The following is a 17244-nucleotide window of genomic DNA, read 5'->3' on the forward strand; positions in this document are numbered from 1 at the left end:
TGTGTGTGCGTGTGTTCATGTGTACGTACATATGTACATAAATAGGATCACATGCTGGTTAAGCCTTTACTCTGACAATCTGGCTTTTGTACATTTCTGAAAAGATATACAGCACTCCCCAAGTACATAGGGTATCACAGATGTTGAGGGAAATGATACGTGATAACAGTGTACCTTTCAAAATGCAGCATTTCAGTACCATCTTAAAAGAAACTTTCCTCACTTCATCTCTTCTCTCTTTCTACCCTCACCTCCCCCACCCCTGCACTACTCCATCCCCCCTGTTGCCAGTTAAAATGAACTGTCAGAGCCTGGATAAAGATACAAACAGGATTGCATACCTTACCAAGGCTGGAGCGACTGGTAGACTTTGATCTAATTCTATTTGCTGCTTTATGATGCATGGAGCTGTCAGATAAAGAGGTGTTCAAAAAAAAAAAATCTGCCTGAGCTGTCAGCCCTGACAAGCCCTGTGATGGATTACAGAGAAAACAAAAGGGTTATCACCTTAACCACAAACATTTATATCTTTTTTTTTTCCATAAGGGTGCCTCAATCAACATGTAGTTACCAGGGAGCAGGTTGTTGTGACGCCTGTAGGAACACAGATCAAGTGACATACGTTGAAACAGCATTTAAAAAGTACAACCCGCCTATGTTGCTGCTAATATGACGATGACATGGTGCAGTCATGCCTACTGAGTTCAAAGATGAAAGTCCTATGGTTTTCCAAGGCAAGGAGACTTCCTTGGAAGAAAATAGCTCCTTTTCCATCCAGCCCCCATTTCCTGACTTACCAGAAGTGAACATAGTCAAGAAAAGGAATTTCACTTAAAGAAGACTAGGATTTTATATATGATCATATAATTATTTCATCTTCTAGGATACTCAATGTATGTCTAAAATAAAAGTAGTAGATTTTGGTGTTTTGTAATCTGAAGAAAAGAATTATTCTTGATTTCTTTTTTCTTAACAAAAAACTATCTATCCAGCTTATAAGGAGCAAGCATCATATCTAGCACTTGTTTAAATAAAATACCTTTTGATGAAAGTTATTATATCTACCCAAATGAAAGGATATGGTCCTTTATTATTGATTCATTAAAGAACATGCAGTTTTAAATAACTACCTGATTGCCATTGAAGACAAGTTATCTAGCTGAAATAATCAGAAAAAAGGCTGATTATCAGACTTTAGGCTTGTTTAAAAGCAACCAGGCTTCAGCTATACATCATCTTGCAAAGTCTTTGCAGTAGCAATTGGTGTCAATTTTGTTTGGTTTAGGTTTTGTATAACCTTCAAAACTTTGTACATTTGTCCAAACCTTTGATGTAAAGACCTCAAATATTAAATACATTTAGTCTTGTTTTTCAGTGGATTCTGTGTTCATGGATTCAACCAAACATGTCTTAAAAATATTAGGAGAGGAAGTCCAAAAAGCAAACCTTGCTGTTTGCCATTTTATATCAGGAATACCATTTTACTGCACCATTGTATATAATGGGACTTGAGCATCCATGGAATTTGTTATCTACAAGGGGTCCAATAGATACTGAGAGCCTGTGTACCTGTAATGTGGGAGAAGCCACATGTAAGCCACTGTGGTGTAGTGATTAGAATGATGGAACAGGATTCAAATCACTGCTCAGACATAGAAACCCAATGAGTGACAAGTCACACTATCTCAGATTCAAAGGAATGCAATGACTCCCCTCCCCCAAGAACAAAATTTACCAAGAAAACCCAATGATAGGTTCACTTTGGGATCACCATCAGTCAGAAATCTGAAGATGCACAATAACAACAGTGTGAGAGAAACCAAAATACAGACTTGACTATCAGGGCTTCAGCTCCCACAATTCCTGAATACTGACCATACTGGCTTTCACTTCTCAAAGTTGAGGTCCAAAACAGCTGGAGGGGGAAAGATTGAGAACCACTGATCTAGGCATAGAGCTTTGAATAATTTACTTTTAAAGTAATTTACTATATTTAATATATACATAATTTACTAAAATAATTTACTTTTAAAGGCAGGCTTTATCTAGTTCCCTTAGTTGAGCTAAGTGGTTCTCAACTAGGGTTGCCACTTCTTTTTTTCTTTCAAGCTTTCCTTCCCTAACATTTATGTGGCTGGCAGCTTAAACATTAGGAAAATCTTACTGACAGTTTGACAGTGGAATACATTGCTTCAGAGTATGGTGGCATCTCCTTCTTAGGAAGTTTTTAAACAGAAGTTGGATGGCAATCTGTTTGTAGTGCTTTAATTGTATCTTCCTGCATGGCAGGGGGTTGGATTAGATGACCCTTGGGGTCTCTTCCATCTCTGTGATTCTATGGCTAGGATCCTGTTGGTGACATATGCTGGCATAGACATGGCTGGATGAGGAACCTGGCTGGATTCTTGTCTGATGAGGAACGGTTGCATTCAGTCCACAAAAAACTGATATCCATGTATTATGAATATTGCCTAGAATTTGACTTTATTCATAAAGGAAAAACTTTATGGACCATCTTCTCATTCCCCAATGTGGATTTCATGAAGCTGAGATTATTTCCTTGCCAGATTGAGGGTTTTAGTTTGTTTATTATAAAGGATAGGATTCAGAGCAACTGAACAGCCATTTCCCAACTTTCCAGCATAGTAAATTAGAATAAGATTTAATCATTATGAGAGCAGACCCACAGAAATCAATGAAACTTAAATTCACAATGACTAACATATGACCCACTTTCATTTGATTTTTCCTCAGTATGACTAAGGAGATTATCACACCTGCAAATCCTCCCGGGATAGATGTGGGATTGAAAAGTCGGGTGTTATCACATGCAGCCGAGGCCAGGCAAGTGCAACTTGTCTGCAGCCCAAACCACAGCTGCACTTATCCAGCTGCTTTTCAAAAATCAGAGCTTGCCATTTTTGAAAAGTTCCTGGATAAGCATGGCTGGGATTTGGGTTGCAGATGGGTTGTATTTGCCCAGCGTCTATCCAGGATTTGCAGGTGCAAAAATCTCCTAAATTTGGATCCAACCAATATTCCTTTAACAAACCACTGATATTTTATTTATTGTATTTATATCCCACATTTCTCCTGGCACAGTCCCAAAGCAGCATACAACAGAGAGTAAATATTATTTTCAGCTAAAGATTGCTAACACCTTTAAGGTTTAGGAACATTAAAAGCAAGTACATTATTATAATGCCTATAGTATCTCACTTTGTTGTTGCTGTTGCTGTGTACTTTCAACTTGCTTCCAACTTATAGAAACCCAAAGCTGAACTTATCATGGAGTTTTCTGAGCAGGATTTATTTAGAGGGGGGTTGCCATTGCCTTCTTCTATGGCTGAGAAAGTGTGACGTGCCCTTGGTTACCCAGGGGGTTTACATGGTGGAGTTGGGGTTCAATACTTGAACTCCTGATCCAGCACTAAAATCACTACACCACACTGTCTCTTACTCCACTTTTTAGTGAAGACAAAGTTTGGATAGATGTATATTTGCTTTTTATGTCAACTTCCTGAAGTCTTTAAACCATATAAGCAGCCAACTCACCAAAATGTTAGAGACCAGAATGATTCCATGAGTGGAATCAGATGCTGGATGATCTTCCTTGCAGTCCTTGGTGCACCCTCAAAACCTGCTTCAGAGGACTGGGAAACCCACTGGAGCAGGGTTTTGAGTGGGCAAAATAAGTTGTGAAAGGGCCCTGCGGGAAGGAGTAAAATAAAAGGAAGTCCCATTGTAGGCCATTATCACAATGTTAAACCAACAGTCAACCTCACATTGATTATTTTATATGGTTATTATTAAAATTAGCTGTATTGTCCATTTGTGTGTGTATGTTCTTCAAGTCTCTTGTCAACTTATGCCAGCCCCATGAATTTTGTAGGGTTTTCTTAGGCAAAGAATACCTAGCAGAAGTTTTACCAGTTCCTTCCTGAAATATATACTACAGGTATTCATTGGCAAGTCTCCCATTCAAATACTAATCAAGGCTGATCCTGCTTAGCTTCCAGGATCAGGCAGGATTTGGTGCCTTTAGGACAGTTAGGCCTGCATTACACATATACATAGTTATACTATAAATATCTTTCTTATAGTAAGTCACTTTTATCTGATGATTACCATTGCAACCGTGAAGGAAATAGCAAAGATAATGGGCATTCCTATATTCTATATATGTTTAAAGTGAATTTGACGAGCGAGAAAACTATTAAAGCAAACGTACCTTTAGGATTAGTATATATCGCTTTAACCAGCTTTGAAAACTATGTCCCACACTACATTTTAGAAACACCTGTAAAAAAAACGCCTTGGGATTTTGGTTCAGGCTGGCCAAAGTGTTCTGGGACTTATAATGCAAAAAAGTAACTGTTCCAAGCTGTGGTTCTAGTCATTCAGTATTGTAGGTTCTGACCAATGTAGAGAAGAAATACATGATAAGCAGCACTAACAGTAAAAAACCAGGAGAAGAAATTGCAGGCATCCAAAAGGAGAACATCTCCAAAGGACGTATTATTCTTACAATAAATCCAGGGTAAGAACACTATTATATCACTATAATTGCTAGATAAATCAGCCCTCAACAATGGCCTAACTGAACTGGTTAAGAAAAAAACATGAGAGAACAACAACAAGATGAAAAAATTGAGACAGGACAAAGAATATGGACATTCAAAGTTTCCTGGGTTAAGGAAAGCCTGCAATGCTCTTAATGTTCTCAATACATCATGTACCAATTGAGACAAAATCAATTGCCAAATAAAGTCCACACTTGTTATTGAATAACAATTGATTAACAAGGGAAAAAGTTGTTAAGCAAATTGCTCATAAATAAAGACCAAATGCCTTTTAACCCACTTCATGGTGCTGAGATCGAACCTGTCTCTGGTGGTAATTGATGATGAGTTGTTGCAGCAACAAATAAGAGGCTGCTTTCACATTTGCTAAAGGACTCTTTCCCCACCATTGCATTTCTTATCTATCTTGTCAAAATGTTTATGTAACTATTGTTGTTGTTGTGTGATTTCAAGTTATTTCTGACTTATGGCAACCCTAAGGTGAACCTATCATGGGGTTTTCTTGGTAAGATTTGCTCAGATGGGATTAGCCATTGCCTCCTCTGAGTATGAGAACATGTAATTTTCCTACGGTCATCCAGTGGGTTTCATGAATGAATCAAATCCTAGTCTCCAGAGTCATAGTCCAACATTCAAACCCCCTATGCCATGCTAGCCACATGTAAATATGAATTTGTCTTTCCAAGCCAATTACTGACAGCTGGCGGTCTCCATGTCACTAAAGTGGTGAATCTACTCTCAATCTGAGTTTGGACTGTAATGGAGCTATCCATGGCAGAGTTACCCAAGGCATTTTATCCTATCCATTGATTAGGTTCAGTAGCTTGCCTCATGTATAAAGTTCAGAACAAAACCTGGACTAAATTTCCAGATGTGAAAGCCACTAGCTACCACTGCCAGCAAGCAAGCAAGCAAAGCAATCAAGCTTCCTTTTCAAAAAGCTGAAATGTAATTAGCCTTGGATAAGCAAATATTTGACTTAATACGACACAAATTTAACACAAACACCATATATGCCAGTGTGATACCAACATCAGGCCTGAACCACTCAAGCCAAGGATCCCTTTTATGGTGCAACTGATCCCAGGCCATGATTGCACTTTAACTGCCATGGCAATATCCCATGGAATCCTGGGGATTGTAGATTAGGGAGGCACTAGAACCCTGTGGCTGATAATTCTAAATACTCTGTAATTACTGCAATTCCTAGTGTTCTCTTCCTTGAGGAGTGGAATGTATATTGAGCATTTCCAATCTGTGGGCCATTCCTTTGTTTTCCACATTTGTTTTCCACATGTGTTGACAGATTTTAATGAGACCTAGAGTAAATTCTGTCTCTGTAAACTGCAGAAGCTCTGTTGGTATGCCATCTGTTCCTGGTGATTTACTTTTCCAAGTGCTCAGAGTGCAGCTTCTGTTATCCACTGAAATTTATCATTCTTTTTTGCTATAGATAGTGCTTTTCTTCATCTCTCCCAGACAAAGTCCCTGCCTTCAGTTGCAGTTCATCTACCTAATGGTCAATTAGGCTTAGTAGTGCAAATCTATTTTTCACATTGTCTTTAAATTCTGTGGTGTGTTCTTCAGGTTATTCTTGTTTAGATTTACTCTAACTTTTTTGTACGTATTTCATGAACTCAGAGCCAGCATGATGTAAGTGGTTTAAATGTTGGACTATAACTCTGGAGATGAGGATCTCATTCCCTGCTTAACCATGAAACCCATTGGTTGACCTTGTGCAAGTCACACGCTCTCAGCTTCAGGGGAAGGCAATGGCAAACCCCTTCTGAACAAATCCCGACAAGAAAACCCTTTAGGGTAGCATAAGTTCACTTTCGGGTAGCATAAGTCAGAAATGACTTGAAGGCATACAACAACAAACAATAGTTCATAGTCTGTCTAACAATCTGCTCTTGATGTTGTTTTTGCAGAGAGAATGGAGCTTCTCCATCTTTTGCTTCCAATTATGCAGTCTATTTGATTTCTGTTGTGGTCATCAGGAGATATCCAAGACCAAGAGGAGAACCTGTTTCCAATGAACAAACTGTTGACCTCACAAAATTCCTTACCAGAAAATAAAATTTCCATGACATGCAAAACCCACTGCCTAAAATAGATAACTCACTTTGCTGAATGGTACAGCCAACCCTGCAAAGCACCCAGAATGTCATTTAAATAAGATTGTCTGTCTGTCCTGCTCCTCCATGATCACATGTATGGGACTGTGCTGCCTGTGCTGATCACATGTATGGCAACAGAAATCCCAGTTTACATGAAGTGGGCATGCATACAATACCACATGGATAAATTCTTCTTGCCTCATCAGATTCACATTTAAATTGGGCCTCACAGGCATAATACAGTGGGAATTCAGCTAGCTAAAGCATAGACTGATGTGAAGCATATGATATTACTTATGGATGCATGAAAGCAATCTGCTTTAATATTAGACGCTTTAGTGCAAAGAATGGCAGGGTTACCAGAGGTTAAAAACAGGCTGATGGTTTTTGAAACTACCTCCCCTCCCCCTCCCCCTCCCCCTCCCCCTCTAGTCTACTCTCAAAATGAAAAGCTAAAAAACACAGAACATCTCATTTCATTTTAATTCCCCTTCCCACTATACCATAAAATGGTGAAAAGAACTAGTTTCCTAAAACAGCTACCAGGCGGGAAAAATTAAGCACTGATCAGATGAGATGAATTTATTGAGTTAATCTACTGACCATTTCAAACAAATGCAGTACTAAATCTTAACCATCAGAATAAATTACAATGACATTCAGAACAAAATGATGAACAGCAAGAGTGGTGTATCTGAATGTCCAGACAACTATTGTTAAGAAGTACTGTATCATGAAACTGTGATGTAGTGTTACATGCATGTCTCATGTCCCATATGTCCCCACTCTATCCTCCTTCATTTCTGAGATGCCCATTTCTGTTGTTAGTTAATGACACTCTTTCAAGCTATAGTTAGTCTTAACTATGGTTTATAGAATCAAGCAATTTAAATTCATAGTTTACAATCCTAGTCTGTTTTTCTAAACTAATGAAAACTTAACCATGGTCTTCATGGTTGCATCTGAGGAACTAGGCCAAGTGTATGAAAGCTTATGATACAACATCTTTCACACAGTTAGGAGATTATTGCACACCAAAAAAACACATTCTATCCCCGATGGAATACAGTCATGTTTCGGATTGCAAGTGGGTTTTATTGCACTCAAAAATGCTGCCGCTGCCACTGCCACTGGGCAACTGCAACCCGCATGCAGCCTGGCTGGTTTTCAAAGACTGGATTTCTTGCAATCTGAAACACGCTATCCCATCAAGGTAGGACACTTTTTTTGGTGTGTGATAATCTCCTTAGTTTTAAAGATGTTACAAGATCTCTTTGCATGGTCTTCAGAGCACTTATAGACCTGCGGCTGCCCCAGGCACTGCCCCCAAGCATTTGGGGGGCTCTGGTTAGCAATTTCTCAGGGCCAAGGGTGTGCACAGAGATGCAACAGGGGGAAATGAGAGCAAATCACCACACTTCTTCACACACGTGGCCTTATATCTGATCACCTCTTCAACATAAAACCATTCAGTGAAGGTTTTACACACTAAAGAAAAAGCTTTTTCATAAAATCCACATAGTTTTCAGGATTCAAAAACATTATATCTTTCACTTAGTTTTCAGTTCTGCAAGAGCAGTTTAAACTACCACATCAGATAAAAGGCAATATCTACAACTAAAACATTTGTTACAATCTAGATTTGGCCCTGCAGCTATAAGTGCATCTGAGATTCTCTTATTATTTGAGGCATTAATTGAGGCCAACCAAGTATCCAAGCTAACAGTTTATATATATAAAACAGTATGTGTGTGTGTGTGTGTGTGTATATATAATCTTTGTTATCAATAAATAACTATGACACATTATGTTTATAGAGAGAATGGAACAGAAAATTGGAATACCCATTTCTGACCACTAGTTGTTGTTTTTAACATCTATGAGTAGTATGGTTATAGATCTCTAACTACGTCTTCTACTTAAGAAATTGGTCTTTCGGTAAATTTGTCACTGTAAAGTCTATTCAAGAAAGGGCTTTCTAAATCAGCAAACTGTTGGAGGTGAAATATTGGTAACGTTTCTGTAACACATATAGTGGACCCTTGTTATACGCCGGGGTTTGTTCCAAGATCCCCCGTGGACAACAAAATCTGAGGATGCTCAAGTCCCGTTAAATATAATAACATAGCAAAATGTTGTCCCTTATAAAAAAATTGAAAATCAAGGTTTGATATTTGAAATATATATATGTATGTGTATATATATATATATATATATATATATATATATATATATTAACATTTTCAAACCGTGGGTGCTTGAATCTGTGTATAAGAAATCTGTGCATAAGAAGGGCTGACTGTATATTTTTGAAGTTGTCCCACGGTAGCTACATTTTGGGAAGAAGTAATCACATGAATAAATTTGGTATTGGAAAGTTCCTAGATATCCAGGAATGTGCATGTTCTTTAAATTATTTGCCTGTTTGTCGGAACGTAACAAATGGCTTTTACTGGCCGTTAAAAGATTGATATGTCATTATTGGAAATATTATTTTCTTCCACCTGTGATTCAGTATCTAACAATACTTGCGACATTTGAAAGAATGAGGTATAGACGAGATTTACAAACAGACTTGTATGTGGACATCTGGTCAGCTTTTATAGAAACTTAGGACTAATGTGGTTATTTTTCCTCCTTTAGTGTTTTTATTGTTTTGTTTGTTACACTGGAACAATAAAAGGTAAAGGTTTCCCCTTTGGCATGATTGTCATGCCATATCTGACTTTAGGTGCAGTGTTCATCTCTGTTACTAAGCCGAAGGAGCCAGCATCGTCAAAGACAACTCCATGGTCATGTGGCCAACATGACTACATGTAACGCTGTTACCTTCCCCCCAAAGTGGTACCTATTTATCTACTTGTATTTTTACATGCTGTCAAACTGGTAGGTTGGCAGAAACTGGGACTAGTGACTGGAGCTCACTCCGTCACACGGCACTTGGGTCTCAAACTGCCGACCTTGCAATCATCAGAGTCAGCATCTTTAATACTGAGTGATCATGTTCCACCAGTAGAGCAATACTATATGTAAATAAGAACATAATTTTAAACACCACATACCATATAAACAAAATGAAAAACAGTAGAGATGGAGCTAAGAATGAGAACAGCAGCAGTAAAACAATTCTATTAATTCAAAGCTGGGTGGGATGAGCTTTGGCTAGCATTGAAAGAATATCAGAGTCCCAGCAGGAATACAGTGCTCCCTCGGGTTACGAAATTAATTCGTTCCGCGGCTAATTTCGTAACCCGAAAAACCTTCGTAACCCGAATTGCCATAGGCGCTAATGGGAAAAAAAGCCGCGGCTCTGCCGCGGCTCCATTTAAAACAGCGCCGGCGTTTTTTCGTAACCTGAAAAAACGTTCGTAACCCGAAACAATAAATCCCTATGGGATTTATTCGTATCCCGAAAAATTCGTAAGCTGGGTAATTCGTATCCCGAGGTACCACTGTATTCTGTGAGCAAGGGTGATGAGATGACAGTCACCACTTCCCCTTATTTTAGTTCTTCTCCAAAGATGCCTGAGCTGAAGGTGTGAAGGAGAGGAAATCAAAAGTAGGCAAATCAGTTGTTTCTGTGTCCTGTAATGCTCATACCTGTGGAAGAAAAGAATTAAATAAGTCAGTGACATATGAAATAAGATGCGTAGTGATTGTGGATTTTTATCTCACCTTCCTTTCATTACCTCATAGAATTTGCTTTTGTTCCCACTTCTTATTGGTTCCAATGGGAAGAAAATTAACAACACCAACTCCAGGGATGGCATTGCTAAGCTGCTGATTTAGTGCTGTGTTGATAGACACAAGACTTTGGAGCCAAGCTTTTTCCTGATTTACCCCTAACAATCGCACCTTTTAAACCCTCTCTAACATCTGAGCAGATGCAGAGGCTTTTTACTGCTCAGTGGAGAAATGTGAAAAGTAGAAGCTTCTTCTCCCAAAGACAGATCTCCTAAATTCCTTGGACAACTCTCCAGTAGAATATAGAGCTGCAAATCAAGTGTATAGGTGAGTTCATGGTCACCACACCAGACACCACATATTAGTGCAAAATGATATGTCATTCCAAGTCTTCTGAAGCAACTAAGAAAGGCATACTGGGCCATAACTGTTGCCTCTGGAGTCAACCACAATACCTGTAGACTCTGTGGCACAGAGATGATGATGATGATGATGATGATGATGATACAGAACTTTCCTTATGCCCTGTCTTTTCCACAGAGGCAGGAGTCAATGCAACATACAAATTAAAGCAAACACAACATAGTTAAGAGATCAATATTAAAACAAAATGAAATATCAACAACACTAAAACAATTTTAAATATACAATTAAAATACAATGCAACAAAAATATGCAATGAAAATGTTAAAAGATATAAAAAACAATACAGTTAAAACAAATCCCTTAGTTTCCTACTTTTAAGTCCTTTATTTTTCAAATGCTTGATGCAATATCTTTTTAAAAAAGGTCTCCCTCCTGATAGAAAGAAAACAATAAGGGTGTCATCTCAGCTTCTCTAGAAAGAGTTGTAGAATCTGTTGTTATTGTGTGCCTTCAAGTTGTTTCTGACCTACAGTGACCTTAAAGTGAATTTGTCACATAGATGTCCATGGTCAAAGATTCAAACTCTCATGTCCAGAGATGTGATCAGTGCTCAAACCACTACACCACACTAAAATATAATTTAAGGTAAATTTGATAATGTAAACATAAATATTAGTTTATTTTAACAGAAAATATGTTGAAAGAGACGAAAAACCCACACTACCTGCAGAGAGTATGTGGTCAAGTTAACCAGGTTATTGGGGGGGGGGCAGTTTCTGTTGAATCATGTCCAAGCCCCTTTTAACATGACTACAATTTTAGAATTACTTGTACATTGTTATTCTGAATGTGAAAGAAAGGCAACGTGAAAAATGTTTACTCAGAAGTTAAAATGGGGTTTACAGCCAGGACTTGTGCATAGGATTGCAGCCACAGAGAAAGGAAGACAGATGGGTCTATCAGCTATGTATATTATGACCCACCTGCCAGTTATGGCCCCCTGGGAATGTGACATAATAAAAATGGGGGAAAGGAAAAGAAGACGGGGGAATCTTTTAAAAATGAACAGAGTAAATTGCGTGGATGGCAGCAGTGCAATAAAGATTGTTTAGGAGAATATAAATCAAAATTTCAAAAGCAATATACTCAAAAGGACTCGCTTCTTGTACAATGGATTTACGGAGAAGTCTGTGGTGTATGTTTAGACATGGTGGGTGGGTGGGGAGAGAAGGAAGTTGGAGAACAGGAAAAGACTAAACACAATAAAGGCTGGAAAGGTGGATATTATAATATTAATGTACTACTCCAATGAAATAATGCAAGGCCTCTCATGGACACCCTCCCTTAAAAGGCAGAACAAAGCACTTCAGCCCTTTGCCCAGTACTGGATCCAGTTCCTATGCCACACCACCAAAGCTATAACAAAGAATTGAAAGATATGCAAGAAGGCAACCAGCAAAACCATATCCTGATATACACTTGCAGGGCAGGAGGATGGATAGTCAAAGGCAGATTGTAGAAGGAGCACCAGAAGAGCTACTTTTATTCCCCAGAGGTGGATCTGAGAGAAGCCTATGGCTTTACTGCCATCTTGAGAGCCTGCTCCCTATGTCCATTGTGATCATGTTGATCATATTGAAACCAGTTTTATTTTGGGTTAGTTTAACCTGCAGTCTTGTTCCCTCAGCCCATCTCCTCCATTGCACCATGTATTTGATTATGCACAAGTATTTGTGTATTTTATCTAATGCATAATCAAATACATGGTGTAATGGAGGAGAGAGACTGAGAGAAAATAGCTGCAGGTTAAACTAATGCAGGAAGAGAATGGGTGTGGTAAAGCAAACAAACAGGAAGTCTATAAACATAGAAACTAGAAATTAATAAGTCTAGAACCTCAGCAAACCCAAATAGTTCTGTGTCTTATTGCTAAACCACAGACACTGGCAAAACATCAGAAACAAACTCTTCTAGAACTTGGCCACATAGTCCAAAAAAACCACAAAAAACTATGGATTCTGGCCATGAAAGCCTTTGACTTCACATTCAAAAGAAATTCATAGGCCTCCATGCCATAAGTCTCGCCCTAGCAAGAAAGCAACTGCTCCTTCCACTTTGTGTTTCCCAACATATTGCCTCTGACCTTTGAGCTAGCAAAGAAGATTTGTGACTAGTAGTTATTGATAACCTTATCCTTCATTAATTTATCTAATCACTTTTTAAAGTCACTGAAGCCATCTCTGGTTCCTCCTTGAGAAACTACACTCTGAACCCAATCATTTGAATCCCTCATACAAAAACAAAAGCACTACTTTCTCCCAAAATTTCACATCTTCATCTATAATCTGACAGACATCTGATAATCCTCCATTCCTTGAGGGCCATAGTTTCTCTTTATCACTAGTCTGCCTCTATTCCTTTTCCCATCTCAGGGACCTCCTCCATCATGTCTTCAATTCCACTCTTCATTTCTGCTGCTGCAGAGGGATACAAATTCTAGTTTAGGAGGCTCTTTGATGTGGGCTTTATATACCTAGTGAAACAGCTCACCCAGTTTCTCTTCTGACCTTTACACTCTCTTGATCTTTAAGAATTCTCTCATTACACTTCATTTTGCAATTTTATTTGCAAGTAGGGAGGAGAGCTGGTTAACAAAATCAGCTGAAGGATTTGTAGAGAAGGAAATACTACAGATTGCCATCTTTTGGGGGTCTTCTGTGTCAACAAGGTTAAGGTGAAGTGTAAAACTAGGCTTTCTGGAGAGGAGAGTAATCATGCTTTAATTCTTCTTCATCTTATTTTTTTCAAGACTACTGTTGATTTAGCCTTTCTACCTATATTCAGAATCAATTTCTGGTCCTCCAGAAACACAAAACTGGAACTAAAGGAGGGATTTGTTCCAAATTTTCAGTCATGGAATTCCCAGTTATGGAATGGTCGCTTCTGTCCTGTGTTCAAAGGCATAACTGGATTAGGTTTTTAAAGCATAATCTTGTTTTAAAGCAGGCATAAAGAGAATCTTTTTGTGAGTCTATGGAGGCTTCACTCTATCAATCTGATGAAGTGGATTGTTTTCCACAAAGCTTATGCTACAAATTTCTTCTCCTTGGCTAATCTCAGAGGTACTACTCTGGATTCCTCTCATGTTCAGGTTATGAAATGGTTGCCATAAAGGGAAGCATGTAGTGTTTACCTGGCAATCTTTCAGTGCCAGTGTCCAGGAAAGCAGCCAAAGGGTTGATAAGACAGCTAGTTCTCAAACAAACAACCCCCCCCTCCCCCGAACAGCAAAGTCAGTGTAAGCTACAAGGTCCTGAAGATTCACAGTAGCTCTACCAAAAGGGATTACCAAGAGAATTGTCAGACGGTCCGAGGTTCAGGGTAACAGATAGGCAGGTCAATAAAGCAGTCCAAGGTCAAGGTTTCCGGGTAGTCAAGACAAGAAGCCAAAGGAGCCAGAGACAGAGTCTTTCCTCTAAAAGAGTCAGATATCCACTGGCAAAGAACCACACATGCTCCAGGTGCTTAAGAAGGCAAGGAGCCGGCCTTCAGCTGTGTCTGATTACGAACACACTTCTGATAAAGCCTCCGTGATCTTTGAAGGCCCTCTCTTTCTGCTCGACGCTCCTTAAAGGTAGGCACACTGCCCAGATCCTCCTCCATGTCCCCAGCCTCGGCACCAGGCAAACTTGACTGCTGAACCTCTGGAGGGGCCACAGACTCTGCTCCAGCAGAACTAGGGCCAGCCTCTGACTCCTCCATTACAGGTTCAGGTCCCAGGGGCTCTAGCTCATCCTCTGAGTCCTCCAAGCCATCCTCCAGGCTGGGCATGACAGCCAGGTTTATTACCCCAGGTTTTTCAAGTTGCCAAATGCTCTTTGCTGCTGCTGCTTCAAATTGGTGTCCATTTTAGTACTTTATCCTTTACCCTTGTTCGTTATCCCAGAGTCTATTGGATGAAGTTTTTGGTACAAATGCTTTAAATAAATAAATAAATAAATAAACTGCCAAAGTTGGGAAGTTAAACAGTCTTTCAGAACACCTGAATAAGAATCATTATCATGTTTCTTTTTATAAAGTAACATAGATTGTATGCAAAATGTTGGATGTTTGTCCAGTTTTACACAATGCTGAGTTAGTTCAATGCATATGGTAGTTAACCGATGAATGCAAATCAAGTAAGACCTTGAACATGTAAAAACAACCATCTGAGGTTAATTACCACAGAAAAGCCACCTCAAATACTTTTAAAGGAAGTCGGTTCACACATTCAGCTGACAGTTATTAAGTGATGAGCCAAGCATCCATGCGTAGATTAGCTGTTTGAAGGTCCCACACTAGAAGGAGAAAGTGTTCTCTTATAATTCTGTTTGCTAGAATCAAATGAGAGGGTGGAATCAGAAAATGCTTTTTCTCACTTCCAGCTCAAAGAAGATCCCTCAATTTAGAGATTATAGAATGTGACAGAAGTATGCCTTAAATCTCTAACTCTGGGATTAAAGCTTCATAAACCTTTTTAAAATCAGCCAGACAGCTACAGCACTCATTACAGCTTTCACCATGTTTTAAGGCGAGGTGCTTTGGGGAAAAAATAGGCCAACAAAATTATGTCTAAGTAAAAACTGTTTTTCTTCCCTTTTTGCACATTAGACTACTCCTACTTCATCTTATTAAGGAAGGCTGTCTTGGCTAGAACTGAGGAGCTACACACTTTTCTTTCCTGAACATCGGGATGCCACACAGAGAGAAAGAGATAACTCCAGTGAATTGATTTTGAAACAATGGGGTGATTTCAGAGCAGTTTGTGATGGGATATTGCAGAATACAAAAGAAATCCTGAACCTCCTGGCTGTGTGTAAGGTTCAAGGGTATTTCATGACTGCTGGAATGAGTAACACATCTTCCCCTAAAGTATCAAACAGAAATACTTTGCAAACTAGCATCCAGTATTAGTTTCAGACATGTTTTTATAGAGTTCTTTCAGCTCATTTTCTCTTCTTCTTTCCAGTCCAAAGAAGTAGGTGTTGGCTCTTAAATGGTTTCCTCTCAGGAAAGATAACACTGCTGGTCTACATCTGGGAGCACTTCTTATGTAGTTACAGGGTTTGTTTTAGGAGATCTTATGCCTTAAGTATATGCTTTTCAGAAGACCTATTGCCATATGGGGCCTTCAAATATTCATGTCAGTTTTCTTATGGCTAGTGTAATAACCCCCATGATAAAATGGTGGGTTGTATTTTGGCAGTCATCAAATGATGAATATCTGCACATAATTAATTCTTGTTGATGTGTTCAGCATATACTCAGTTGATACGTCAGCTCTGTTTAGTGTAAAATAGCTTAAAATATACTTACCTTGTGGTGAGGCATGGTATATCCCAGCATTGCCCAAGCTAGTGCCCTCCAGATGTACAGGGCTATAATGTCTATCATCTGGAAGACACCACACTTGAAAAGGCTGAGGAGGCTAATATATTTTACACAGACACACACACACACACACACACACACACAGAGTCCTTTCAAGACTTAATACTGTAGTTCTTTTCATTACTGAATATTTTGGTTTGAAATGGAAGCTTCCACTTTCGTCCATATTTGCTGATCTCTGGTTCTCTTGTGAAAACATGAGGATAATCTCACAATGTGAATTTATTACTGGAAGTTGTTTGAAGAGATTGTGGATATTGTGACAGCTTGCTGTGGTCACCTTATCTGACTTCTCATTCCAAACCTGAAACTCTGGCTCAAGGAGAAAGGAGGCGATAACTGAAAACTGTCCTAAGAACCAAGAGATATGGAAGGATATGAGAGACCTGGGGAAGCTATCAGAAAAGGTGCCACAGCAATATCAGACACACATACAGATGGAAAGCTGGAGAAGTTATAGCCCTGTACATCTGGAGGACACTAGCTTGGGCAATGCTAGGATATACCAGGCTGCATCTTCACTACAGAAATAATCCACTTTGACACCACTTTAGCTGCCATGATTTAACGTTATGGAATTCTGAGAATTGTAGTTTTGTGAGACATTTAGCCTTCTCTATCAGAGACCTCTGGTGTCACAACAAACTACAGTTGCCGGAATTCTGTAGCATTGAGACATGGCATTTAAAGTGGTGCCAAACTGGATTATTTCTGCAGTGCAGTTTAGGCTAAACTTCCTGTTTAGGAGTCTTTATACATGTCAAAAGCTCCTTGTTATCTGACTCATCCTTGAAATGTCACTGCCATAACTGGTTCCCATCCATTGCAAGAGTTTTGTTTTGTTTTTTTAAAAAGAAAACAACAATTCTGGACTACTACAAAACCTGCACATGACTATGGGTCATCAAAAGAGATGAGAAGAGAAGAATCCTAATTGTAATTTCACTTATATCTTGTCTTTTCTAATGGAACTCAAGATGCAGCCTACATGAGCCTCTTCCATCACCACCCTGCCAACCATCTTGTGAAGTGGGTTAGGCTGTGCTACAATGACTGGCCCC

Source organism: Sceloporus undulatus, chromosome 3 (genome assembly GCF_019175285.1).
Source record: "Sceloporus undulatus isolate JIND9_A2432 ecotype Alabama chromosome 3, SceUnd_v1.1, whole genome shotgun sequence".
Classification (NCBI taxonomy): Eukaryota; Metazoa; Chordata; class Lepidosauria; order Squamata; family Phrynosomatidae; genus Sceloporus; species Sceloporus undulatus.